Below are 27,726 nucleotides of genomic sequence, written 5' to 3' on the forward strand. Positions count from 1 at the left end.
AAACATGACAGGACTCACCGGCCGCGTGTCATTTGTATGCACGTGCGCGCGTCATAAATCAGCGGGGCGTAATTGCGAGCGTGCGTGTGCGCAATACTTGCGACCTGCTCGTTAGCGTGCCGGTCTGCGCGTATTGTGATAGATGGACAAATCGTTTTGTGAACGAGTTATTCAAGAGTACGCGTGACATTTAAATGTTTTTTTCTTCTACTACATTTCTATGTAGCCCCGAACACAAGTTCACTTGTTCTTTTACGTAATGCAGCCTTTAAATATCCGCTTACCATTGAACTGCTTTTACCTTTTAAATAGCCAGTTGAAGTCTTTTCACTGCTGCTCATACACACAAGAAGACTTTTCAATTAAGCGCAACACCAATAATAAAATAATATATCCTTTCACCCTTCTGCCTTCTGTGTCCTCCCCTGCCTGTGTGTAAGATGTACGATAGCTGGCTGTGTCACTGCAAGGCAGCGGCGCAGCCTCCCCTCAGCTGGGAGATAAAGGGAAGAAGCGTCTTTGAACCCGTGGAAAGAGCCGGCTGTGAAGAGGGGCTATGATATCGCTCACGACGAGGGTGCGCATCGGACGAGGCCGTCTCATGAGGCTGGAGTGGCGCAAGTGTCTTGGAGAACCTCAGTGTGGCACTGACAGTTGTCCACACATCTGTGACTTTCCTAGTGGCTGTTGGGGCGTGCTTGAAATGGAGGTAGTGCTTCGCTATATATGCAGTATATATATACAAATTTGATCCGTAGCTGCAACACACTTGAGATACGGGGTGACGTGGAGACGAGATGTTAACTACCTCGCCTGGTATGCAGGAATCCGTGGGTTCGATCCCGACCCTAACGCCTGTATTTTTGGAGTTTGCATGTTCTTCCTGTGGTCGCTTGGATTTTCTCTGTGTCCTCCGGTTTTTCCCTCCACATTTCGAATCAACAGGCGTTTAGAGTATTTGGCTGCTATACATTTACACATGATGATTAGTTACTTTGTTGAGCTATCATTTGTGGCCATGTCACTTCTTAAAAAGAGCTGTATAGCTCAGCGGGCCTTACTTGGTAAAATAAAAATAGTTGATAGTTTTCTTTAAGATTATAGCTTTTTTATTTTCTGGTTTTGTTTTCTTCCAGTTATATTGTTGGAATGGCATCATTCAATTTGTGTCCTGAGATGTATATTTCATTGGGAATTGTTGCAATTTAGCTTTGTTTTCTGCATTCATCGTTTCCTGAGCTGAGACCGTGAATGTGCTCTACATGAGAACCTGGTTTGTTCAAGATTTGGAAAAGAATAGGCCATGTGTGCCGGTGGCATGGTAAAAAAGCCAAATTAAATAACACATTTACTTGCAAACTAATTAATGGGGAATCACATTGTGATCATTGCCCCATAACTGTGAAAAAGCTGGACCCTCCTGAAAACGAGTGCTGAGACTCAGTGAGGCTTTCCCGGGTAATCGAATGTAATCATTGTGTGTGGCTGACCATGTTTGGACCTCAGCAGTGATGGCTCGTTTCTCTGACGACATCTTTGCTCCTAAGCCCCACAGCCTCCTCCCCACCGGATAATTTAGCTGCAGCGCATATAATGCTAAAGTGGTCCTCACTCCCATGGCCGCTGAACACAGCACACAGAGTTGCAGTCTCTCAACCGAAACGCATTCCTGTATAGGCTAATACGTCCGATTGTCATGAATTCACAATGTGCCCACGTTGTACAGAGTCCCCAGTGGGACGACCAAATGGCACTAAGTCAACACTCAGTGATAACGTTTATTGACAGATATTATAAGACGTCAATGTAAAAAAAAATTTCTTGAGATTTATCTTTCCCGGGAGCTTGTACCTTCCACAGTATTGCTTTGGCCAGGCCGTAAGGGGTCAAATCCATACAAATTAAATATAACAGTAATGTTTGTACACACACATAAATCACAGCATTTGCGAACACTGCCATTCAATAAAAGTCCGTTGTCTGTAAACTGTTTATACAACGGAGTGATGCATAGGCACGCACGCCTGGGCCCGTCTTAGGGAGCCTGCGTCTCTGTGGGAAAATTACACACCTCAGCCAAAGTCTATCCCTCACCCAGGGACAATGCACATCTGTGGAACAGCAGCCCATATTTAATGAAAGGGTATGGCTTTGGAGTATAATTAAGTTCCACATGATATTGGAATGCAATTTAATGTTATTATTTTCACCACCCACATTGCCACAACCTCATCATTATTTAACTCCTAATTGCCAGTGCGCAAAATATCAGAATTCACTTTATTTGTCTGGTGGGGGGGGGGGTTACGTTTGTTAGAATGAGGTTATGTTTGTTCGAAAAAAAAAGAAAAGTAGACTAAAAATCACCATTGATCATTTGTACGAGTGCATCAACAGCCCTTTTCTCTATCCAATGGTGGATGAGAGCATCCTCGTGTCGTGCACGTTCTTCGACCACCATGCTGGTCAGTGAGGCCTGCTGAACGCCTGCTGAAGGCGAAGCACATAGACGCACAGTACAGGTATCCCTCGATTTTTACGAAAAGGGGATGTATCCTTCAAAGAAACACGCCTAAAACAACATTTAGTGAATCGGAAATGGCTCTTTCCATGAACTTAATACGAAAAAAATTAGGGATATGTGTTTCGGATGTGCGCCATTCTAAATCTACTCCTAACTTAAACATACACCCATATCACTTTTTTCCAATACAAAAATTATAATAAAGAACGTACATTTTAAGACGGTTGAATAATGATTGAAAATAAATACAATTAATCTTTGCAGTGAAATCACCAAAAGATCTGCTGCATGTTGGAATGACTGGACAGGTCATGTGGAGGCATTATCGTTGCACTGCAGGGACACCGTGAGGCTGTCGCAGATGGATGATGACGCTGCCACCCGGGTGATTCTTGTTTGATGATCTCATGGTGCATGCTGTGTAAAATTTTGTTCATGCAGAAATTCGATTTCATTATAACCAAAAAGTGTCCAAAATGGATCAATGGCGATAATGCGAAATTTCTCAAACCGAACGTTCGGAATTCCAAAGATTCCTGCTCAATGTTAGATTGTTTTCCCGCAGAGGAGACATCTGCACTTCCCTCTACTGCCCACTATAGATCCCCACAGCCTATGACACCCATCTAAGCACCAATCCATGTGTAGTGACATCGGGGATGTGACTGTATGGTGCCGGCCTGGGAGGGCCGTGGAGTGCGATGTACTTACATCGTGGACAGCACCGTGTGGGTTGCTGTGGGAGGCCGGCTCTAGCACAACACGGCGTGCGTGTAGTACTAGCCCTAGCGGGGCTTGGTGAACGCTGGGATAGCGCGGTCATATTCCATATACGTCATGATGTTTCTTAGTTTTCTTAAATATACTCATTTATAAACAAACTTGTGAAAATGAGTTTGTCTTAAAATATTACACACCATTATAATTAATTTAAAAACATTACACTTTGCATGTCACTTCCCATTATTTTGTGGGCGTGCATTGATGACATCATATCACCTATTTAGGTTCAAGACTGGAGGACATTTTTAAGGTTTCTGGCAACTGCCTGATGATGCTCATTGTAACTACCAGTGAAACATTGTGCCCAATTGTTAAATGTTTTGGATGGCTCTCCAACACACCGGTGTGCTAAAGTACGTTTGTTCACGTGACAAATGCATTAATTGGCAGTGTCTGCTGGATGAGGGTTTACAACGAATATTAAACTTGCGCGTTATGTCCCAAAAATCAACGCTGAATCATTATATTACGATTTCGTAGTTTTGGATAATTTATAGTAGCACGTAATTTTATACCTGTGCTTAATATTAGCATAGCGTTGGTAATTTATGGCACACTCGTAAACCTACTCGAAGTGCATGCCGTGGGGCTAGTTAGCATTCAAGAAGGGGCTGGTGGTGTTTGGTAGAAATCTTAGAATGACTCATTTCACACTGCTTTGCCACCCACGCATTTCTTGAAGCGAGATTGGGGTCTCAACCTGTGGGGCCCTTGGTTCAGAGATCGGCAAAATACAGAGTGGACAGCCTATCTTGCCTGTACCTCTGTTAATGTCCATTGACATCGCCTATTCTCCTTCTTGGGGATCTTTATGAATGCGTGACGTTTCCCGTTATTCTCCTCGGAATATGCACATATGCCGTAAATATGTAGAAGTAATCATAATAATAATATCGATTATTCCTCGTAAGCTTTTCAGGGTGAAAATGACACCCTGCTGGGCTGAAATGTTATTCCTTAACCCTGTTATGGGAAGACAAATAATTGCAATCAAGAATATGCCACAAGACAAAGACAAATACCCCCCGTATAGCCAAGTTCTGTTCGCGAACACCTATGAAGGTCGACGCGGCATACGAGGGGGTGGGTGACCAGTACCACACACACACATATACAAAGAGAAAGATCCCTCGTATAGGCTGAACGGACTGTTGGGTCAAGTGCTGTTAGCGAGCAACTATAAAGGCTGGAACGGCACACGAGGGGGTGGGTGGCCAACACCACGCTCGGCCACCCATGTCTCCCCAGTGGTGATGTTTGCACACCACACCAGGTACTCATTTGACACTGAGTCGATCTACACGTATGCAAAGACATAAACAGATACACATATTGTATGTGAACCTCATGTTTCTGACATTTACCATCGCAGCCATGCCATTTATGTCATATACCACTGCTGTCAGTTTTTGTGTAATTTCCATTGAGATTGAATTCATATAAAAATGAAACATAAAATAATCATGACGATGGTTCTTCGCTACAGAGTTGGCAATTACTCCCGCCCGTGCTTTTTATTTTTTTAATTTCTGCGTTTTCACGTAGAAAATCTTAAATTAACTATTTTAGCAATAAGATGTGAAAAATTATGCCGTTATTTTATTAGTAGTTTGTAACTGGAGTAATCATGTACCATTGCTTTATCTCGAGGGAGAAGAAATAATACGCCAAACCGAATGTTATAAGTAAAAACAATGTTATGCCTTATCACATGTTTAGCTTATAGAGTTTGTCGCGTTTTTTGTACAGATATGGTTAGAGGCATCGAGAAATCCACATCAGAAACATTGTAGATCTTTATCTCTGACTGCACATCTAAACGTTGTCTCAAAAAAAAATTAGGCTTCAAATCCATTTTATAGCTGCGGAACAAGTTTGTTATTTACTGCTGTGATTCCCATTTTTATGTTCCGTTATAAAAGTGTCACTAGATAGAATACAGTGTTGGTCTGTTTACAGTGTTTTTCTGAAAGACCCGAGTTAATCATCAAGTCGAGGAAATCAGAGCACTGCCTCCGATGTATAATTTATTTCTGTGCCATTTTACTGGGGGAATTGAGCACGGAATTCTCGCGCGATCTTTGCGCTGGGCCCGACGAGCCATTATTTCATTTTCTGGCCGTGTCAGTCAACGTTGTTTTTCTCTCCCTTCCGCAAGCCATAAAGAATGAGGTCGAATGCCTCGATATCTGAGTACAGGATCGACAACCACAATTAATCTGCAGTATTAAGGCGACAATGGCCTGATTTCCCCTGTGTGCTCACAGTTAATTCCCCGCCTCAGTCACACCATGTGTGTTGCCCTTTTTCCACCGAGTGTGCGCATAAAGCTCCAGCGTGCAACCAACCACGGTCTCGCTTTCCAACGTGGGGCCACAAAAAATGTGTCGTGGCATGACCACACAGGTGCTGCTGCTGCTATTACTGCTTCTTTGACTGGGCACTAAGAGTTCACGTCCTCTCCTCTCTCCAGCAGAGACCTAAACCGTAGATATTCTAGCTGTCCTATCGACCGCATACTCTGGATTACAAGGCGGTCTTTTTCTTCCCTGCACTTTACAGCAAAAGTCGTGGGTGCATTTTATAATCCGGTAGGTATGGGTTACATTTGTATGACTTTATTTATTTCCACCATGCACAAGTTGGGGGTGATTCTTACCATTCGGAAGCATTTTATAATACGGAGAATATGGTGACAGAATTTGATTATTAGACCTTGTGTTTTATCGGACATTTTGCAGACAAGCGGTCGTGCAGAAGTTCACGCACCACACTATGACCCTTGTTATCAGAGTTCGATTCCTGGCTACATCTTACAACACGGGTGAGTGATATTCGAACCTGTCCTAGCACCATCACCGACCTGCACTGTGGTGAAGTGTGGTCAAACAACTCCCATGGACGACACTGTGTGGAGGCCTTCATCCAGCAGTAGATAGATCATGGGCGATAATATAGTAAATGTATGTGACGTTTTTGCTGCAAAATGACAGCCATTCCATTCAAATACTGCGATACATTTTTAAAACATATAACTTTTATATAACGTAGAAATGCAACCGCATCTCCGCATGCTTCATAGAAAACAAAAACAAGTATTTAGCTACATGCACATGAAAACAATGGCCACCTCCGTGCCTTCGTCGTCGTGGAGGTAGCTCTCCGATCTTACATTTGCATGCACATTTCTCACTTTAACATCCCTAGCCCCGCTCACTTCGTTGATGAACCTTGGGCTACACCCATTTCAAACCTTTAAAAAGCCTGCCTCAGCAGCTTTCCCGCTCTTTTTTAAATCCTTTATATTAAGTTCACTTGCTTGCTTGCGTGCTTGCGTGCTTGCTTGCTTGCTTACGACCGTGCAAACCTTTCGGTCGTTTTTAAACCCACTTCCCGTGATCCAATCGAGCTGACATTTTGCACACAGACTCGTTGTGCGAGACAATGAATGTTCGTTAAAAAAATTTTCCAAAATTTTACACTGTTTAGGGAAAACAAATTAAATATTTAATTACCAATTGTTTAATACTGCAGACAATCATCTGACCCATAGGTGGCAGCCATCTCAAGCCAGAGGACGAGAGGACTCTAGCCGCCACGCATATAAAGGATTTAGAGTGAAAAACTTTGTTTTTACGGGTTATACTTATTCCTCTGATGACGATTGCTTGTATTGCAATCGAAACGTCATAATTTTTTGTTATTTTTGTTATTTTCTTTGAACCTATCTACGTGACTTTACCAAAAGACCCAAGAATATGACAGAGTATTACTTGCACGAAGTTCAAACGGAAGAGAATTCCAGACACCTGCAGCAGAAGTCGAGAAGGAGCGACCTCCTATGGAACAAAGGTTGACTGTGGAATCTGCGAAGGAAGGTGGCCGTAATCGCCGGATTGTTCCAGCAACTAAAGCAACGTGCCAGAGAGTAGCATGGGACAAGAGAGGAGAGGTAGGAGGCAGGAGGCCAGGCCATGAAGAATATCAAAAGACAGTCGCTGCAGTCTTGAAGTGAATCCGAAACTTGACAGGAAGCCAGTGGAAAGATTGCAGTGCATGAGAGATCCGATAACCTTGTCTTGTACAGGTGAGGAGCATTGCGGCGGCGACCTGGATCCCCATCTGTAACCGTGAAATGATGGGATGTTGGAGACAGCTAAAGAGCGAGTTGCAAGGAGTCCAGGCGAGAAGTAATGAAGGCGTACGTTAGGGTCTCGGCAGTTGGTGGAGCCAGATAATGCCGTCCGTTTGTAAGCAATGATACAGAGGTGCAGGTGAAAGGCCTTACCTGCACCTCTGGTGGGTGAATGATAGATCAGGATATAAAATAACCACAAGATTGTGCACACTATTTTTGCCAAATTATTATAGTTCAGGAGAGTCACACTTGCGTTGGAGACTTTATGTAGAACTGACCTTTGTTGCTATTTGGAAAGATCTCAGTTTTAGCAGGTTTTTTTTTTGCATGAAGAAGGCTATAGCCAATCCAGAGCGAAATGGCATCAAGGCAGCAGTAGGAGACACCAGGACCCGGACAGTGACAGCAGCACCAGGCGTCAGAGGGCTGCAACGGGCACAAGACCCTTGGCAGACGTTGACAGAACCTCCACTGATGAACAGCAATGTCTGCGTAGCCAGCAGCAAGTGCCCAGGCTGTTTTAGTTTTGTTTTGCAGCTGTCGATGATCAGCACTGCAAGCGCAGAACAGACCAACAGCAGATTGCCCCACGCTCCAGCATGAGGCTCCAGATAGCGGGCAGGGACACCAGGCCCCCCCGCCACTCCCCGGGACAGCGCCAGAAGCACCAGGCGACTGTTAGCAGGAACAGGTCACCCATCCCAAGGCAACAGTGGCAGTGACGGCGAGCGATGGCAGGGCTACAAGATGGCGACGCTGGCAGACGATGTGACAATCAGCTTCGCTGATGAGCAGAAAGGTTGGCAAATCGAATGGCAGGGTGGATCACAGTAGAGGCAGTCAGCAGTGACCGGCAGGTGCAGCGGAACAGAGGCGGCAGTAACGGCACACGGCTTGAGGGCCACCAAAGGGCAGGCACAGAGTGCCGAGTGACTCAGGCAACCGGTACTTGGCAGTCCAGCACAGCAATGTCAGCAGACTGCCTGCCAGTCGATTTCAGACTAAAGTAATGGAATGAATTTGACAATTAAAATTATATTAAACGGTAATCATACTTTAAAATAAAAAAAACATGACAAAAAGAAAACGGGTCAAACAAAATAAATTAAGACAATTTTTAAAAAGATATCGTTGAGAAAAATGGAGCAAACACTTGAATGGAGAATAGGCCTAAGAGAGGAAGATAATAACTAATATAAATCAAGCTTATGACTGTGAACGGAAAGAAAAGATATTGTTAATTCCGACAAAATAATAATACTGTCCAAAAAAAAGCAAGAAACACAGGAGGCAAATCATAGGTAACACTTGAAGATTGGAATTATAAAAACTAAAATATTTAATCTTCGAAAGAAAAAACATTAAATGCTTCTAAAACTTTACGATAAATAAATAATATTACTAAAGTATTTGTCAAATATATATAAACAAGTTAAAAAATTTGACAACGAAAACAAATCTTGAAGCGAGCAGCAAAGAAAGCAAACGCAACCACACGGCCGACCACACTTTTCAAGTTGCACTCTCCGCCGAGGTCAGATGTTGTTGATTCAACTGTCTTTAAAATATTTCAGTAAAACATGAGGAGGATAACATTGTTACTATATTCGTCAATTGTTGTTTTCTTTACGACGCGCTGGATGTGTTCAGGATTACGAGTGGCCAATGCAAGTCAACGCTCGCGCCATTGTAGGCAATGATCGTGGAATGTTTCAAAGAAGTGTTTTGTGTGTGATGTAAACCACCTTGTGTGAACAACAAGAGACTATCCCATGCAAACACACTGCCATATAAGTCAAGTTATTCGTTTCAAATCTGTGGCTCTGCTTTGATCTTATCCAAAAATATCACCAAAGAGCAGAAACAACAATAATATAAATAATATCATACAACATCATATAACATCATACCAGCATTTTACATGGCAGCACTAACAAGTTGTCAAAGGTAATTTTTTTGAAAGGGTAAGTTTTGGCATCCACATAAAAAAAATTCCATTTTGTAATTGCATGCACTACATAGCAGTCCACCAGGAGAAGCTGTCACATAACAGACTAGTTTGGTCTTTACTGCTCAGTAAATTGTCAATGGTCAAAACGGGGTATAGTTCGGTAATGTGTGTGTAGTGAGTCACTTTCTGAGACACTAATAGTAGGAGGCAACACACGTTTATTCTACACTGTTCACAGACGGGATAAGTATAAACGGGTCGGATTAGGCGGCACGCTGTTTGACCCACGACGCGGGAGACGAAGACATAGCACATTGGGTTCCATTCCACCGAAAGACAGCCCTTATCCAGCCTCGGGACTTCCCTTTTATGCCCCCCGCGTGGCCTGGCTCCGCCCTCAGCCACGCCCCCTTCTGGAACCTACCAGAAGGTTCTGGGCCACCTTCCACGTGTCCCCTGCCTGGCTCCGCCCCTTTCTGGAACCCACCTGAATGTTCTGTGCTAGATCTCACGTGTCCCTTCGGTCACCTTTGCCCCACATCCTTTACTCCAGCCTATTGCGTGCTCCACCAATTGGCCGGGGTGCCCCGTCCTCATTTGCCCCCTTCTGCCAGCAGCCAGCGCCACGCACCCTAGTGACCCACTCTGTTGCATGCTCTGCTAGCAAAATGTCTGCCACACCCTGCTCTTCCAGCAGGTCGGCCGTTATACCCACATTCCCTCTCTTTGTCAGTAACTAGCACTACGCGCCATAGTAACCCATTCTATGTCACTACATCACCCTTCCGTCCTGGCTGACCTCCATGCCTTGCGCAGCGGGATGACCCACCATCAATCAACAACAATTCTGTTGACAACAACAAAAACAACAATTAGCTCCCCTCGCGAGTCAACAATAACAACAAGAAAAAAACATTCGCGAACGCACCGTAATAAACCCAACCCCCAGACTATATACAACACCCGACGACTGCAGGCACGCCACAGCCCACAAACACAGGAAGGACCCAGTTCAACCGGCAAACACAGCCCGGCTCGTATCTGTGACCACTTGCCAGACGGTGGAGGAATAAATAGGATTACTGGGGCGGTTATTTAAAATGTACAGTTCATGATCGGGTCATCGTTGCCGGGCCCCCATGTGGAACAAGAGCGGGTTCCCCGGGGACCCCAGGGACAACTTGATGATGGCCTAATGGGCGCGGCCCCTCCCGTAAAAAAGATGGAGGAGAAGAAGAAGCGGGTGTCGATCATTCCTCCCTCCTTGGATGGCTTTCAGACGGCTCAATGGGTGGTTCCGCGGTTGTCAAGTGCTGGATTCCCATGAACGGAAGAACATAAATCCACTAAGGCACAAGCTCCACAGTCGCACACTTGGGCTCGTTGGGCACATCAGACACCCGGCCTTCAGGTAGTGGGGATGAAACAACCTGGCAAGGCATAAAATAGGGTTTCAGCCAAGACGGGTGGATCCGAACACATTGCGGCCTCCTGACCTCTATTACCTAAACCGGGCACTGTCATGGTTTATACAATTTAGGGGACATGCCCAAGGGCACCTGGGGGCAATGCAGCCATGCTTTTCCCCAGTTTTCCATGAGTTCCCAGACTCCCGAAGCCCTGCCAGTTTCTTGTTCGCCGCTTGCTGCTTGGCTGAATTGCCACGGGATGCCTCCCGCTTCCGTCAATCGTTTAATGGTGAGGTGCATAAGTCCCGGAACAGTGACCCTCTTACTATCCAACGCAATATTTAACTGGGCTTCCATGGGGGCGTCACACTCTCTCCCATACATTAAAAACGGGGAGAACCATGTAAAGGCCTTTAGAACACCTGGAACGTGTAGGTCCCATTCAGACTGTGCCTCGTTGACCTGTTGGCACAACATTGACGTAAGAGTCCTGTGCAGGCGCTCTACCATCCTGTCAGTCTGGGGATCATAGGGCGAAGTCCGAATTTTCTTTGTGTCCAACAGATCACACACCTCCTTCAACAACTTCGAAGAAAAATTCTGACCTTGGTCTATAAGGAGACAATCCAAGGCACCTCTATCTAACACGTACCTATGAAGGAACGCGTCCGTAATAGATACAGTTGACTGATCCAGCAGGGGCCATGCCACTGGCCACCGTGACAGGTACTCCACCCCCACAAGCAAAAATGTATATCCTCTTGGCATGGTGGGAAATGGCCCAAGCTCATTCACGTGAGACACACCAATAGACTGCAGCGGTGGTCGGGCTAGCCTCGGTGGGGGCTTTCAGCAAGCACATTCCACACAACCCTTAAGTATGTTGTGGACACCTTCAGACATCCTGGGCCAAAAGTAGTCACGCTTCAAGGTAAACATTGTCTTCTGCACCTCAAGTTGCATCAACCGCACATGGATAGATCTCGTAACTTTACCCCGCAGAGCAGTCAGCACAATGATGCAGTAATGCTGCACTTCTGCATCCCATCTCATGAGCAGCCCGTCTCGGAGGATCACGGGGGACATACCCCCTGGATCCTTCCTGCTGCTCGTTGTACTGACGCGGCGACGTATTTTTAGAAGGGAGGCATCCTCCATCTGGAGGCGCCCCCACTCCTCGTGTGCAAGACCGAAGGTATTGTCGCACACAACCGTCGCTATGGGTGGTGAAGCGTCCACCGACACTACAATGGCGCAAGGCTCTCCTGGACTTTCTGGTTTACAATGCCCGGCACCCGTCAAACATGCACACTGGCCCTTCGGCAGCAATCGTGACAAAGCATCTGCATTACAGTGGCGCAACCCTTTCCTGTAGATAACTGTGAAGGAGTAGTCCTGCAAAACCTCCAACCATCGTGAGAGCTGCTCGGATGGCTGATCAACTCACAGCGCATATTGCAGGGCCACGTGATCCGTGCATACCATAAACTGTCTTCCATAGAGGTACCGATGTTACTGCTGCACAAAATTCATGATAACCAACAACTTGCAGCACGTAACACAATAGCGCTGCTCTGCGGGGGACAACACCCCGCTCCCGTAAGTGACAACATTCTCCACACCATTCTCCATCTGTGACAACACGGCGCCTATTCCGGTGTCGCTGGCATCCATGTCCACCACAAATGGCATGGAGAAATCGGGGTACCGAAGGGGAGGTGCATTATCGAGGCCATTGCACAATGCAACAAATGTAGCCTCCTCCTCCCCCCACTGAAACCTCTGACCCTTTGCAGTGAGAGTGTGCAGCGGCTTCGCAACTGCTGCAAACCCAGGCACAAAGCGGCGGTAGTATGACATGAGCCCAACAAAACTGCGGACTTCACCCACAGAAGTGGGGGTTGGCCACGTGCGTATGCAAGCAGTTTTGTCAGGGTCCATGGCAATCCAGGCCTCGCTAACAATGTGACCCAGGTAGCAAACCGACTTTTGCAATAGGTGACATTTTTGTGGTTTAAACTTCAAATTTGGCACCTGCATTTTAACAAACACCGAACGCAGCCACTGCAGATGCTCCTTGAACGTGCGTCCAAAGACGATCACGTCATACAAATAAATCAAACACGAATCCCATTGGAATCACAATAGCACTAACTCCATAAGTCGCTAGAATGTGGCTGAAGCCGAATGGAGTTCCATTGGATGACAGTTAATTTGAAACAGCCCCTGCGGAGTGCGGAACACTGTTTTTGGCATGAAACTTTAATCCAAAAGCAACTGCCAAAACCCTGACAACAAATCCAGAGTGGAGAAAAATCGAACACCCAAAAGGGCATCCAATTGTCCATCCGTGGGAGTGGGTACGGATCCGCCACGGAGAACTTGTTAAATTTTCGGAAATCCACACAAAATCTCAAACTCCCATCCTTCTTCTTAACCAGAACAATGGGCGCTCCCCACGGAGTGGTGGAAGGGGAAATTATATAGGGGGCCACAATCTCGTCGACCGCTTGATGCACATTGTCCTTCTCCTCAAGACTAAACTGAAATTAATTCTGACGTATGGGAGCGGCGCTACCCGTATCAATATGATGATGCATCAGGGACGTGCAGCCAATATCAAATTTACTTTTATTTAATACATCCGAAAATTCCCAGAGCAGTACTCGCAATTCGCCCCTCTGCTCCCACAACAAATCTGGATTCTCCGAACACAACGCATCCATCCACAAATCATCTGACACCACTCCCCATTCGACTGAAGCCACAACCTGAGCGGTAACATCACTGGTCTCTCAACAACACGTGGCTGTCGTGTGGGCCAAAACCGTACCCGCCTGTATAACCGCGGTACTCAACCCAGCATTCAACACCTGGAGGAAGGGTTTCTGATCCCACCTCACTATCGTCTGGGCCCCCACTAAAGTGAGACCACAAACTGCTCTGTTCAAAGAGGTTAAAAGACCCCCACCCCCTGAGGAACTTCCCGATCGAGCTGCTTCGGCAGTCGCAAGGTAACAAGCATTTGTGCACCTGGGGGAACTCGAACAGTTTCACTCACCAGGGCCTGAACCGTAGCGTTAGCCATACGCTACCGAGTCGGGGAAGACAAAAATGCAAATCGATGCCCCGATGGTAGTTCAACACACCCCTGGTTAATCAAAATCTTGAGGGTAATCTTCTCTAAAAAATCAGTCCCCAACAAACAAGGCACTGCCAGTGACTTTGGGTCAGTCATTTCAATATCACCAATCCGTACTGTCACCGATATTTGGCCCACAATACCTAAACTGCCGCCATTATCGGAGACAGATGGACTACCCACTGGACTAAGACAACCCAAGTTTGGTGGCAAAGACCTATAAATAAACTCCGATATGTTGGTGGCGGATGCTCCCATATCGATGAGCATCCACACCTCAACATCCTGCACGGTCCCCACAACCGCGGACGATCTTGCCGCCACTGCCACGACCTGATGCGCCAACGCGATCCACTGCCCCGGACGCCGCGGCCATTCACCCCCCTCCAAAACCAGACTATCATGCATTGCGACATGACAAGGAGTGGCGACGTGCAAACCCGACACCGTCTGCGATGAAGATGCCTGAAATGACTGTGTAGGCGCCGCGACTCACCTTTAGGCTCAGAGGAGGGGAGGTCAGCGGGGTGGAAGATGGCACAGGTGCAGAGAACTGTCCCTGCTCGGCACGGCATCCCTTGGAAATGTGGCCCAACAGGCCACATTTGAAACAGGTGATGGGAGCCCTCCATGATAGAGTGACGGTTCTTCCTTGTAGTTCCCGATCCTGTTGCCGTCCTGCCTAGAATTTCCCCCGCGGTCTCCCAGCCAGTGATGCACACATTAAAGGGGGCTCCTCATCCTCTGTCTCTTCCACTTCCCCCGACTGTCCTGCACAAGTGGCCATCCCTATTCGTCGTCACAAATTTCAATGTGCCTATATGCATTGAGCCACCTTAATCAAAATCAGGTCGTCCTCCTACGTGGTGGGCAGAAACACGTTCATTTCCCGAGCCAACGCCAACGACCTCTCCAACACCAAGGAGTCCAACCACGCTTGCTCCATCTTGGGGTATGTGGCTTGGGCCAGTGACACCAATGTGCTGCGGAAGGCGAGGGGTGTCTCAGTCTCCCCCTGTTTTGGATGGCGGATCGAAGATAGCTGCCATCTGGGTGTACGCCTGTGACAACGTGATCCTGTCCGTCGGGGGAATCGCATAAAATTCCGCGAAGGTGTAGTCTTCCAAAGTTGTAGGCAGTGCTCACAGCGCCTCAACATCAGTCCATCCCACGAGCTCACTTGTAGCAGCAAACCGCCTTTGAAAGGCAGCCCAATCGTCCCTCGTGGCTGCAAACTCTCGTACAAATGGCAACCGCTTTTTGAGGGTGGGGATCTCGCATGCAAAGTCGGCGGCAAGTCAAATTTGGCGGGAGCCGTTTCCCGCCCAGCCGACAAAATGGCGGCCACTCGCGCGTGGGCTGGGGCTCCGCCGTTTCCCGTGCTCGGCTATTGGCGGCGGCGGGGATGTCCACTCGCCTTTCTCGATCCACCACGTCTTCCTCCGGCTCCTCCACGTCCATCTCCGCCACCAGCGCTGCCGCCAAGGACAGCAGGTCCGCGAGGCGTGCATTTTGTATGCGGCATCCTCCTCCTGACAGCCGCAGCATGGAGTCGCAGTTTTCCTCCCTCTGCTCCACTGGGAACGCCTCCTCGGGATTATTATCTGGGGTCCCTGGGTTGTCTGGGGAATCACTTCTCCACCATCTTCCTCGTCCGAAGACACCACGATGAGTGTCTTCCTCCACGTCAACATCGACATTCTAATTTAAACGTTCCCTAATTTTATAATTTAATTATTAACACTTCTGGCACCAAATGTAGTGAGTCATTTTCTGTGACACTAATAGTAGGAGGCAACACATGTTTATTCTACACCTTTGGACACTGTTCACACACGGGATAACTATAAACGGGTCAGAATAGCCAGCACACTGTCTGACCCACGACGCCGGAGACGAAGACGTAGCACCTTGGGTTCCATTCCACCGACAGAGAGCCCTTATCCAGCCTTGGGACTTCCCTTTTATGCCCCCCAGCGTGGCATGGCTTCGCCCAGAACCTTCTGGAACCCACCAGAAGGTTCTGGGCTATACCTCACGTGTCCCCCTCGGTCACCTTTGCCCCACATCCTTTACCCCGGGCCTATCACGTGCTCCACCAGCCGACCGGGGAGCCCTGTCCACATATGCCCCCTTCTGCCAGCAGCCAGCGCCACGCACCCTAGTGACCCACTCCGTGGCACTGCATTCTCTGCTGGCAGAACGGCTGCCACACCCTGCTCTGCCAGCAGGTCGGCCGTTATTCCCTCATTCCCTCTCTCTGTCCGTAACAAGCGCTACGTGCCGTAGTGACCCATTCTATGTCACGGCATCTGTATAGGAATTGCATAGCGTCAGTTTTACTCCCTTTGAAACGCTGGTTTAAACGTTTAAGAAAAAAACGTGTTCACTTCTAAAATTACGATTTTATTATATTTTACAGTTCCAATGTCCCCGTCTTATTATCTTATTCGAGCGTGGTCGTATATATGCGAGCCTGCTCGTCAAAATCGCTACAGATGTATATTTTCGGTGTTTATTTGTGCCATTACTAATTTATTTCATAAGCATGCATTTTGAGGACATACTGTAACCATGCGGTTCTATTTTCTGCATGGACACTCTTTACATGTAGTTCATTTCAAAATTCAATTTATTTCTTGCGAAGCCTTATTAAGACGCTATTGATCTGTACCCTCTGGGAGGCGCATAAATAAAACACACGCGTTCTGGCATTTAAAATGCCTAACGTCCTTCCAAATTCATATTCGGCAAAGCTGCAACAATACACAGCGACATGTATGGAAGAACAGTATATTCGTAATGTGCATGCGAAATCCATGAATGTCCCTATGTATAGTGTGCATATTGTCCGCATCAATTTATGGCATCTATACATATATAATGCACTTGAAGTCATAGGTGAAATCCATATATATTTATACATTTAAATTTTATATACTTATCACCAGACAAGAATGAGCATTGTAACCTTTGAAAGTGAAAGATAATGGTATATTCAAATAAAATAAAATATGCAAATCTCGGTAATTACTTTACCAGAATTTACATTAGTCTGAAATGTTAATTTAACCTTTTAAATTTCCTGGATGTCTAGTGATTTATTGTCTTCATAATATTTCGGCATCACGACTAGTTAAATGTCACGGTTGTGAATGATATGCTGGTATTTAAAATACGTTCAGGACTTTGTACTCTATATATTACGTCTTGCCTTCGACAGTTCCGTGGCCTAAATGGCTAGGCTCTTGGTAGCGTCACTCAGCTCATGAATTCTGGTCGCCTTGGCTGTGTGATTTATACGTGGCATGCAGAGCAGTTAACGTGCCCCTGTCCAAATTCTTCCTCTAAATCCATTTCATTTCATGCTTCACCATCAGGAAATGGGATACACAGACCTTAATATGATTTTAGACTCTGACAACCAAAATAAACCCGGGGGAAAAAAGTGCTAATTCAAACATGCCCCTTGCCATTTTTCACTCGCAAAGGATGGTACTCGGTCAGCAGGCAGTATGCAAAGGGTTACACCAGAATGGTTATTGCAGTACTGTACTGCACAGACAACTGTACTGAGAGAATAGTAATTTCTTTCCATTGATCACCGTCAAGTTGGCAAGTAATTGTCTTTAGATTGGAAAAGGCCCCAATGTGACTCTGGGACATTCGTCATTGTATTTAACTCAAGCCTATCATTAGCTATTTGTGTCAGATGTCTCCCAAAATAGAAGAGCTTCACTTGATCTATACTAATCTCTTCACAATTTCCATCAATGAAACACTTAATCGGCACAGCAGTCTAAAACTCATCTCGCTTTGTTTTTTGTTTGTGCTCTGCTGGCATGCGCCTGGCCAGTGTCACGGCGGGTGACATGTAAGCAGCAGCAGTGCAGGTGCAGCACAGTACGGGATGAATCGGGAAGGTGCTTAACGCTCACCTGAAACATGTCATTACCCCACGGTCCTGCTACTGGAGCAATGGAATTTTGACACATCTGCATTCCATCACCTCCGTGTGGATGATTTGTTATTCATTAGCAAATGTGTATTTTTTTTCAAGATCCTTCTTCTCCCAAAGGACTTAATGTGCAATGCCTAACTCTGCTAGACATTTGAGGACCTTCTTCGCGCATATCCTTCCTGCCATCATGCCTCGTCCTCCTGGGAATGTACATTGAAAAGCGGGGCATTGATCAGGCGTTATTATCATTCAGCGGAGCAATAGCGCTCCTGCTATTTTGCGGTGAGAATCATAGTGTAAAAAAATATGTATGAATTCCCCGGGGTGTCGTTAAGGGCAAAACTCAGTCATTGTCTTAATCAATAGGCGCACCAGATTTTTAAAATCTGATTTCATATCATCACTGGCTGGCTAACATGCCATCATGCCGGAAGAGAGGTGAGGGGCGTGCGATGGTTGCGGCTACTTGCAGTAGGGGCGGCGTCGCGGGTTTGAGGTCGATTCCTTGCTGCGACGGGGCCATCAATAAACATTATTGAGTTGTGAAAGCCATTACTGTGTGTGGCGGGAGATGAGGAATAGAAGCACCGGTGCAACCCGGGAGCAAGGCCCCCCCTCGCTCACTCCGTTATTATTCATCGGCACCACAAACGCTTGCGCGGGTAACTGGGCTCAATCGGAGGTGGGTTGAAGTCTGCGCTGGAAGCGTAAGCGTCGGGCACGTGACACCTCGTGTCATTTTCATGTGCGCTTGGTGCAATATTTACGTCGCCCGATAAAATGTGAAAATGCGTTGCTAACGACTATCTCTTTAACACGGCTGCCACGTTTCTGGAAAGTCGTGGACGACGTTCGAAGAGGCTGTGGGCACGAATGATTATCTCACTTGGCGGAAAACGGGGGAAAACAGTCACAGTTAATGTCGCAAAATTACTCTATGGGCAAATGCTAATTTGACCTTTTGGCATGAAGCTAAAATAGAAAATAAACTCTCCATCCAATTATAACAAAGATATAAGTAAACAAGATAAGTGACGTGCATGCAATGGACCACATCACAAGTGGGGGAGGTGGGAGATGAAATAAGATTTAATGGCAAACGATGAATGCTGTTAATCTCAGCCGAGGATCAATGCCCCATCATTATTCACCACTGTGCATAGGAGAACTTTGAATATTTAACTGCTTTCAGTAACTGTTTCTATGGCAGCTGTAGCTGTGCATAATAGTAATAATAACGATAATTAATTGGAATATATCTTGACTTAAAGCTTTCGCGACTGCAGGAATTGATATTCTTTGGGTCTTTCGGTAAAGTCACGCGATCGTCATCAGGACGAAAGTTATTAAGTCATTAGGACGTGTTGTGATCGAAACATCGTAGTTTTTTGTTTATTTTATTTCTATTTATTTTGAACCTATCTACGTGACTTTACCGAAAGACCCAAAGAATAATTGGATTATCTTGTTTGACCCACTGCCAGACGCAGGCCTCCCAAAGCAAGTGGCAGACATGAGGATTTTTCGACCATACTTCACCACGCTGATCAGTGCGGTTCGGTGAAGTGGGCAGGGGCAGGACGAGTTGATATTTCGCTTGCCACTGATGTTCTTTATTCTGTCACGGAAAGGAAAGGAAGATATTTACATGTTGGCCTTCTGGCCTTCTTCAGGAAATCCACTTGTCATGTTCTTTCGTCAGATATAAAAATAAAAAAAACTGCCATGAGAATCACCACACATGTGCAACATGTTAAATTCTTTACCTAGAAATTAAATGTCATATTGATCTTAACTTTTGTTTAAATTCAACATTGGACTTTTCGTCACAGCCTTATTTTTTAACCACGTAAAATGAAAAAAAAGATTTCCCCTTAACTCTCGTTATATTCTTAGTATAGATTCCAGAGCCGCGGCACATTTGTCAGCAAGAAAAAGTAGCCACGTGGCAGAAAAAAAAACAAAAGTGTGATTGCGTTTCCCTTTTAGGAGGTAACCACGACATGTGGCGGCACCGGTTTATTCGGGTTATATATTTTCGGCCCAGTGACCATTATGAACGACTTTGTCGACGGAAAATGTAGAAATGTAGGAAAGTTCAGTACGTTCGAGCCGTGCTGCAGCTGCTGGCTGTGGTGTGCACACCCCCGAAGGCCTCCCATCAAAGCCGATAAGAGCAATTTCATACAAAACACTCGATCCAAATTGCTACTTGTCCTGTGTGTGAAAATCTATTTTGTGACTGCTTTTTACGCCACAATATGGCAGGCGACGTTTGCAAATGAGGTTTTTTGGGTGTTCCCATGGGGGGAGTGAAGAAGCTTAAATCATACACTTGTGCTGATTGCACGGTGCTGTGATCTCGGTAATGTTTGCAAAAATTGTCAATTATTTTTTCAATATTTCCACCACTCTATAGATAAAATAATCTCAAAGACATTGTTTTGAATATAGGAAAGCAATAAGAAAGAACCAATGAAAATGGTTTTGTATTTTTCTATTTATATTCACTCTCAGATTCCATAACATTTAACGAGAGTAACGGTGCCACTTTTATTATCTCACACCCGTCGGTAAAAGGATGACCCACATCTGCACGCGACGTGAGAAGCCAGAGTTAGGTGGCAGAGGTGTGCATATCGGGATGTCGTTGCGCATTAGCGCAGCTTGATCTAACGAGGAGTGCGTGAAATAAATAGCATGGGAAAGTTCAAGGATGTACGTGCGCGTGCCTGTGCAGTAGGGGGCCGTCCAAAAATGACGTCACGCACCTGTGGAGGGGGGGCAGACATTTGTGACGATGTGTAAAGAGGGGGGGGGTGAGAAATGTGACGTCACATCAAAATGCGCAACTTTAAATGAAAATAGACAATGAAATAGACTTTTTAATAAATGTTTTCTCCTACTATATCAGAGTGTAGCGCCACATTAAAAACGACAATAGTTTAAAGCGATTTGAAGCATGTTTTATTTTGGGGGGGGGGGGGTGGCAGAGCTTTGTGACGTCATATTTGAGGGGGGGGTCTGACTTTTTGTGACGCCGTGTGACGAAGGGGGGGGGGGGGTTCAAAAATCGTCCAAAATCGCGTGACGTCATTTATGGACGGCCCCTGTAAAATGAAAGAACGGTGTGTCACAGGGAGTGTGGACTGGTTCTAATCCACCGATAGGAGCTTGTTTGTGCAGTCCAGAGTGGAAGAAGAAAAATCATACCTTTAATAAGTGCTCCATGACGAATTCACAAGCAGTAGTTCGCAGAGGTGTGGACTCGAGTCATGTGACTTGGACTCGAGTCAGACTCGAGTCATGAATTTGATGACTTGCGACTCGACTTGGACTTGCATAACAATGACTTTGTCCCACCTATGAGATGTGGACTCGAGTCACGTGACTTGGACTCGAGTCAGACTCGAGTCATGAATTTGATGACTTGCGACTCGACTTGGACTTGCATAACAATGACTTTGTCCCACCTCTGGTAGTTCGTCTCGCCATAGCCATGCATGCATTAAAAGAGTAAAGCGTAAATTGACAGAGAATAATGCTTACATGTGTCTACATATCAAGGTGCATTTATATCGCAGTTTATTCATTTTTTAATTAAATAAAAAGGTAACTTCAATCTGGATACATGATCTTTATATATATATTTAAAAAAAGATACGTGAAATACCGAAATCAGTAACGGGGGAAAAAACGGGAAAAAAACGTATCGTAAAAATTGAATAATTTAGGCACGCAACATGATATCAATCAGGCTCATTATAGTTCTAACCTTTGTCAGTGTACTAATTTAAACAGGCCAAACATGAAAGCCGCTAATGATGAGCAGCTAGTTTAATTCAATCAGAAGCAGTGAGCGACTCATCAAATGCCAGTGGTTTTGCTGCAGTAGGTTATAGCAATAGGGAATAAGCCCCCTCTTCTTGTGAACAGCCATTGTGATTATGCTGTATAATTTCTATTCGAATGTTGGTCATTTATAATTAAAAAATATGCCACCAATGCTGGCTGGCTCAAAGCATGTGAAAGTGGTGCGTGTAATCAGATTGTTACTCTGTCAAGAACAATATAGCAAGTTCAAAGCTTCACAATCGCGTATGCTTCTGACAACCCAAACTAACACTAAATATTAATTTTATTTCACCAGGTAAGGCCCACTGAACTATATATCTCTTTTTCAGATGTGACCTGGCCACAAATGACAGCTCAACGAAGTGGCTTATCACGTGGAAATGTATAGCAGCCAAATATGCTAAAAGCATGTTGATTCTAAATGTGGAGGGAAAACCCGAAGGACCTGGAGAAAAATCCATGCGACCACGGCAAGAACATGCAAACTCCAAATATACAGGCCTTAAGGTCGATATCCAACCCACGGATTCCTGCATACCTGGTGAGATAGGTAACATCTCGCCACTGCGACGCCCAGAAAAAAATGTAAACTTAAGCGAAGGGAAAAAAAGATTTAAAGTCAATCACGGTAAATACCAAAGACTTTTACTGATGAAAATACATTTTCCAAAGTGATCTTAATGGACTCTACGCCTCTGATGCTTTAATACTGTCAGCCCTCACAAGGCAGGTAAATCGGAAGTGGCAGAAAATCCTCGACAACATGTGATTACTGTCCTGTTGAGGAAGTAAAACACAGACGGGTGCCAATACTCTACAACCGTGCATCTATAACATAGTAAAAGAAGCTTTTTTAAATTAGATTAGGTGTCCTGTTCAATACAGATTTTACTCTCTTCAGTCAGTGCACATGTAATCAAACCTTAATTAAGCACATTTCCACTATATATGTATTTTTTACTTAATGTTTATGAATGCAGTAATAAAATCCATAAATCAAAGGTTTATTTGTTATTGCATATGCCGGCATTATTCATATTTGCCGTCCTGTTTATGTTTGCCTTGAACAATGACACACTATTATGTCAGTGCAGGTAGTGTGGAACGAGGTGGATGGTATCATGGAATTATGGCATTTGTTTTAGCAACGGAATTATATTAATGAATGGATACTAATACAGCTCCACCATTCACAAGTCATCCACTAAACCCTTGTGCCCAAGCTATTTAAAAAAAGTAGCCGATTTCCTGCCAAAATGTGCAAATTAGCAGTGATGTCCCGTTTGCAGCCCAGAGCACGTGGTGAAAAATCAGAATTTATTTTGGCAGGTGCGAGTCTCTCCATAGAACAACCACTGTTGACCTCTCCTAACCTCAAGCTATGATGGGTCGAGTCACCCCCAGGCCAGGAGCTCAGAACCTTCTGATTGCGAGCCACACACACTATACTGCCGAGCCACTGGGCCAGTTACTGAGCTCTCGGATTGAATATATTTGCAACATCAACCAACTGCTGTTTTCCGGCATCTGATTTGAGGTCCTCCCGGCAGTTATGTGAATTGATTGGGCTTAAAGCCATCACGGTGACTTAATAGAGACGCGGGGAAAGCTCGCACTTGTCAGCAACGGTGTCTTCATTTACCCCCCAGTGGCCAAAATAAATGTGCACAAACGCCAGAAGAGAAATAAAGCTGACTAAAATTTAAGTTGGAACGTTATTTAGCATTCCCAGCAGCTGCTTCGGATCCACACACACGCCAAGCCTAATCTCACGCTCCCTTTGAAAATGAGTGAGAGAAAAAACGATTTATGGTGTAAAGAATGATCGTTTAAAATTCTCAGTGCTTTTTACAGAGTATATGACACAATGTCTGAGATGGATACTTCGTGTGAATGCGTTCCTCCTGGAGGATCTATTGAGCAGGATATGTAACAATTTGCTTCTGTACTTAATTCACGGGTGTTGCGGCGTAACTTTTTGACCGTGCACATTAAGATTTATGGGTTAGGCCGCACGAACGATTGGACCCTCCACAGCCAAATAAATTGTCATTGCTGTATTTGCCTCCGTGCAGTTTGCCGTTCTCTGTGTACTCTTTGTGTGATGTCCCTCTGTGTGTTCCCTCGTTATGTGTTTTGCCCCATTTTGACCTGATGATGAGCGCTTGTGTTGCGTTCGAATCGTCGTGATTTATCTTCATTTTATTTTGTGATTCATTACATTTTATTTCTACATACGTAACTTTATCGAAAGAACCAATGAGTATAGTAATTCCTGCAGTCACGAAAGCTTCAATTCTAGATTAAATTGTCACGTGTTTGAGAACACGCCAATTGTCAGCTAACACAGCCAAGTGGAAGAACAATCCGCACCACCACATTGAGAAATTAAGATATTTTTGTTTGCAACTTGCGACAGACATCAGGACAAGTTCCAGGAAGTCGGAATAACAATCCAGGATATCAGCCTGACATCCTGGATCATTAGGAGGCTTTACCCCTAAAATAAATTATAAATCACAATATTGTTGAATGCTTGCTTATCTCACTCGTTGCACAATACCGTTCAGGCAGCGGTGTTACTTGTCATCTAAAAACACTCCACTGGAAGGGTTTTCCACTCAGGTCGAGAGCAGATATTATCCCTTTTCTCTATTTTACCAACGTATTCACACTGTACAGTTATCACTATTAAAGGCGCGAACGCAACTTGCGATTTAAACATGAATGCTCTTATGCTGACGTCGTTATTAAATGACAACTACGCCGATTTATCTTATCCGTTCGCTTTACGAAGCACCGCATTTTAATCAGTTCAAAGAGGTCACTGTTAATCGCTATCAACAGCCCAACAGGTTGTCTCATCCAACACCACTTTCTACTCTACTCCTTTAACGCACTCTGTACATTCGGTGCAGAAGGCGTTAAACCAGACTCCGACGCCTCTTCAGCCAGACCGTGCAGCGTCACCCTCACGCCCGTCCCTCTGTGGCACGGACTGGAATTTACATGAATCCCAAAACAGCTGCCGTGACAGCCAAACATGTCTTCCGACGAGCCCTGAACGGCCGTTAACAACGGTTTCACATCCCCTGGCTCCTCCAGGCCCCCCCCCACCACTCATAGCTCACCAGGTGTGGGCCTCAACGATTGTAAGACTGCACGTTCTTCCACAACATTCGGTGCCCAGGGCTCTCCTGATTGGTCAACCCTGGATGCTCTCGCCTTGCACGGAGCGTGAACTTCGCGTCACCACTCATTCATTTGCCCTGAGCTCCTCTTGATCCTGCCGCAGCCTTTTACTCCTCACGTCACCGGATTGCACCTTGTAAATTTCCCCTACCATCAAACAAACAAACCTTCATTTATTTTACGCAAAGGCTTTCACGACTAATTTTACGATTCATAGGTAGCTTATACTGGTAGGAACGAAGTGGACCAGCCTACAATAGATTATATCGTCCGTCCGTTTGTCCGTCCGTCCGTCCGTGTAGCAACATCGCCCCCTACTGCAAACACTTGGCATGACCCTACAAAACCTTTAGACTCTGTGAGGCTTTCCTGGCTAAACAAGTGTAACATTCCCTTATAATTCCCTCAGATAGCTTTTAATTAAAACATTTAAATTAATGAGGCTTTCCTGGCTAAACACGTGTAACATTCCCTTATAATTCCCTGAGATAGCTTTTAATTAAAACTTTGAAATTAAATAAACAACTCACAGCGCCCTAAAGCCTACAACTAGGCCTAAAGCCTAGAACTAGGCCTCAAAGTCTCCCTTCGTATCGTACCCCCGCGTGTGTGCAAGGGAGTTAATGTTTAACAATGTTACATTCCCTGATGCTTTTAAATAGAAACATTTAAATTTAAAGCTTTTACATAAATAATAAAAACATTTAAATTAAAAATTAACTCACGGCGGCCTAAAGCCTACAGCTAGGCCTCAAGCCTCGAACAACGCCTCAAACTCTCCCTTCGTATTGTTCTCCCGCGTGTGTGCAAGGGAGTTAATGTTTAACAATGTTACATTCCCTGATGCTTTTAAATATAAACATTTAAATGTAAAGCTTTTACATAAATAATTAAAACAGGTAAATTAAAAATTAACTCACGGCGCCCTAAAGCCTACAGCTACGCCTAAAGCCTAGACCTAGGCCTCAAACTCTCCCTTCGTATCGTACCCCCGCGTGTGTGAAAGGGAGTTAATGTTTAACAATGCTACATTCCCTGATGTTTTTTAATAGAAACATTTACATTTAAAGCTTTTACATTAAAAACAACTCCCTACCCCCTCCTCGTCGGCGGCTTTCCAGCCTAGAGCCAGGCCTGGGAATCTCTCCCCCGCTAGGGGTGTATTGGGCGGGGCTACAGCGGCAGGGGGCGGGGCTACGCGGGGCTGGGCGGGGCAATGGCGACAGGGGGCGTGGGCACGAGGTGGAGGGCGGGGCTACGCGGGGTTGGGGCGGGGTTACGGCGGTAAGGGGCGGGGCAACGAGCTGGGGCCGGGGACACCTATATGGGGCGGGGCCACGGGTGGCCGGGGCGGGGTTACGCGGGTGGAGGGCGGGGCCACGGGGCATCCACTTATTGGCGGCCATTTTTTGCCATTTCATTTTATTATAGCCATTCAATTGTTCGTTCCTACCAGCCCACCCCGCAGGGTCCTGTTTTTGGGTTAGATCGTGCAGGTATTTTGTCAATTTTAACAATAACCCTCCACCGCACGATAATCACATCAATATTTGCCCACGTGACAACTTGTTCGGTCTGTCCTGTGGTTAAGGATTAGAGTAAACAAATTACATGCCTATACGATCTAACCCAAATTAAACAAATAATAAACCTCCTCCTTTATCTATATATATAAAATTGCAAATCTGTCTGTCTGTCTGTGTGTATGTCTGTGTGTCGCCGGACCATACGCAGTTTCATTGGACGGCGGTTGCCCCTGGCAACGGGTAGCGACGCATTCGCTGCCGGGTGGACGCCATTTTTAATTCCCGTTCAAAATATGCGCACGCATTTGTCGTATAAACTCGATATACCCAGCGTTGCCCGGGGGGAAAATACATTTAAAATCTTATGAAAACTTTCAAACATTACATACCAATGAAAAAACAACTGTGTAATTACGCGCCAAGAATCGATTCTCTGAATCGCGCAAAGGAATCGAAGGTTGTAGATTCCTTTACATTCGAACGATTCCCGTTTACTATAAGTTGCTTAAAGTCGATATAAACTGCTACGAACGGGACATATCCGGCGTTGACCGGGGCAAAAATGTAATTAAAAACTCCTGAAAAAAGAAATACATAAAATAACAATGAAAATGAAACTCTATCATTCAAAATGTAAACCCCCAACATGCCAGGAATCGATTCTTTGAATCGCACAAAGGACTAATCGAAGGTTGTTAATTACTTTAGGATCGCGCTTCCTGTTTAATATAAGTTGCTTATAGAGTTGATATAAACTGCTACGAATGGGAAATATCCCGCGTTGACTGGGGCAAAAATATAATGGTGAGGGCGGTTGTGAGTGGCGATTGTGAGTGGTGATTAGTGAGTGGTGAGGGGAGGTTGAGTGGTGAGGGTGACTGGTGAGGGTGACTGGTGAGGGTGAGTGGTGAGTGTTGAGGGTGAGTGGTGAGTGGTAATTGGTGAGGGTGTGATTGGTGAGGATGAGTGGTGAGGGAGAGTGGTGAGGGAGAGTGGTGAGGGTGAATGGTAAGGGTGAGTGGTGAGTGGTGAGGGTGAGTGTTGAGGGTGAGTGGTGATTGGTGAGCGTGTCATTGGTGAGGATGAGTGGTGAGGGAGAGTGGTGAGGGAGAGTGGTGAGGGTCAATGGTGAGGGTGAGTGGTGAGTGGTGAGGGTGAGTGTTGAGGGTGAGTGGTGAGTGGTGATTGGTGAGGGTGTGATTGGTGAGGATGAGTGGTGAGGGAGAGTGGTGAGGGAGAGTGGTG

The sequence above is a fragment of the Lampetra planeri genome, chromosome 9, assembly GCF_965212315.1.
Source record: "Lampetra planeri chromosome 9, kcLamPlan1.2.h2, whole genome shotgun sequence".
Lineage (NCBI taxonomy): Eukaryota > Metazoa > Chordata > Hyperoartia > Petromyzontiformes > Petromyzontidae > Lampetra > Lampetra planeri.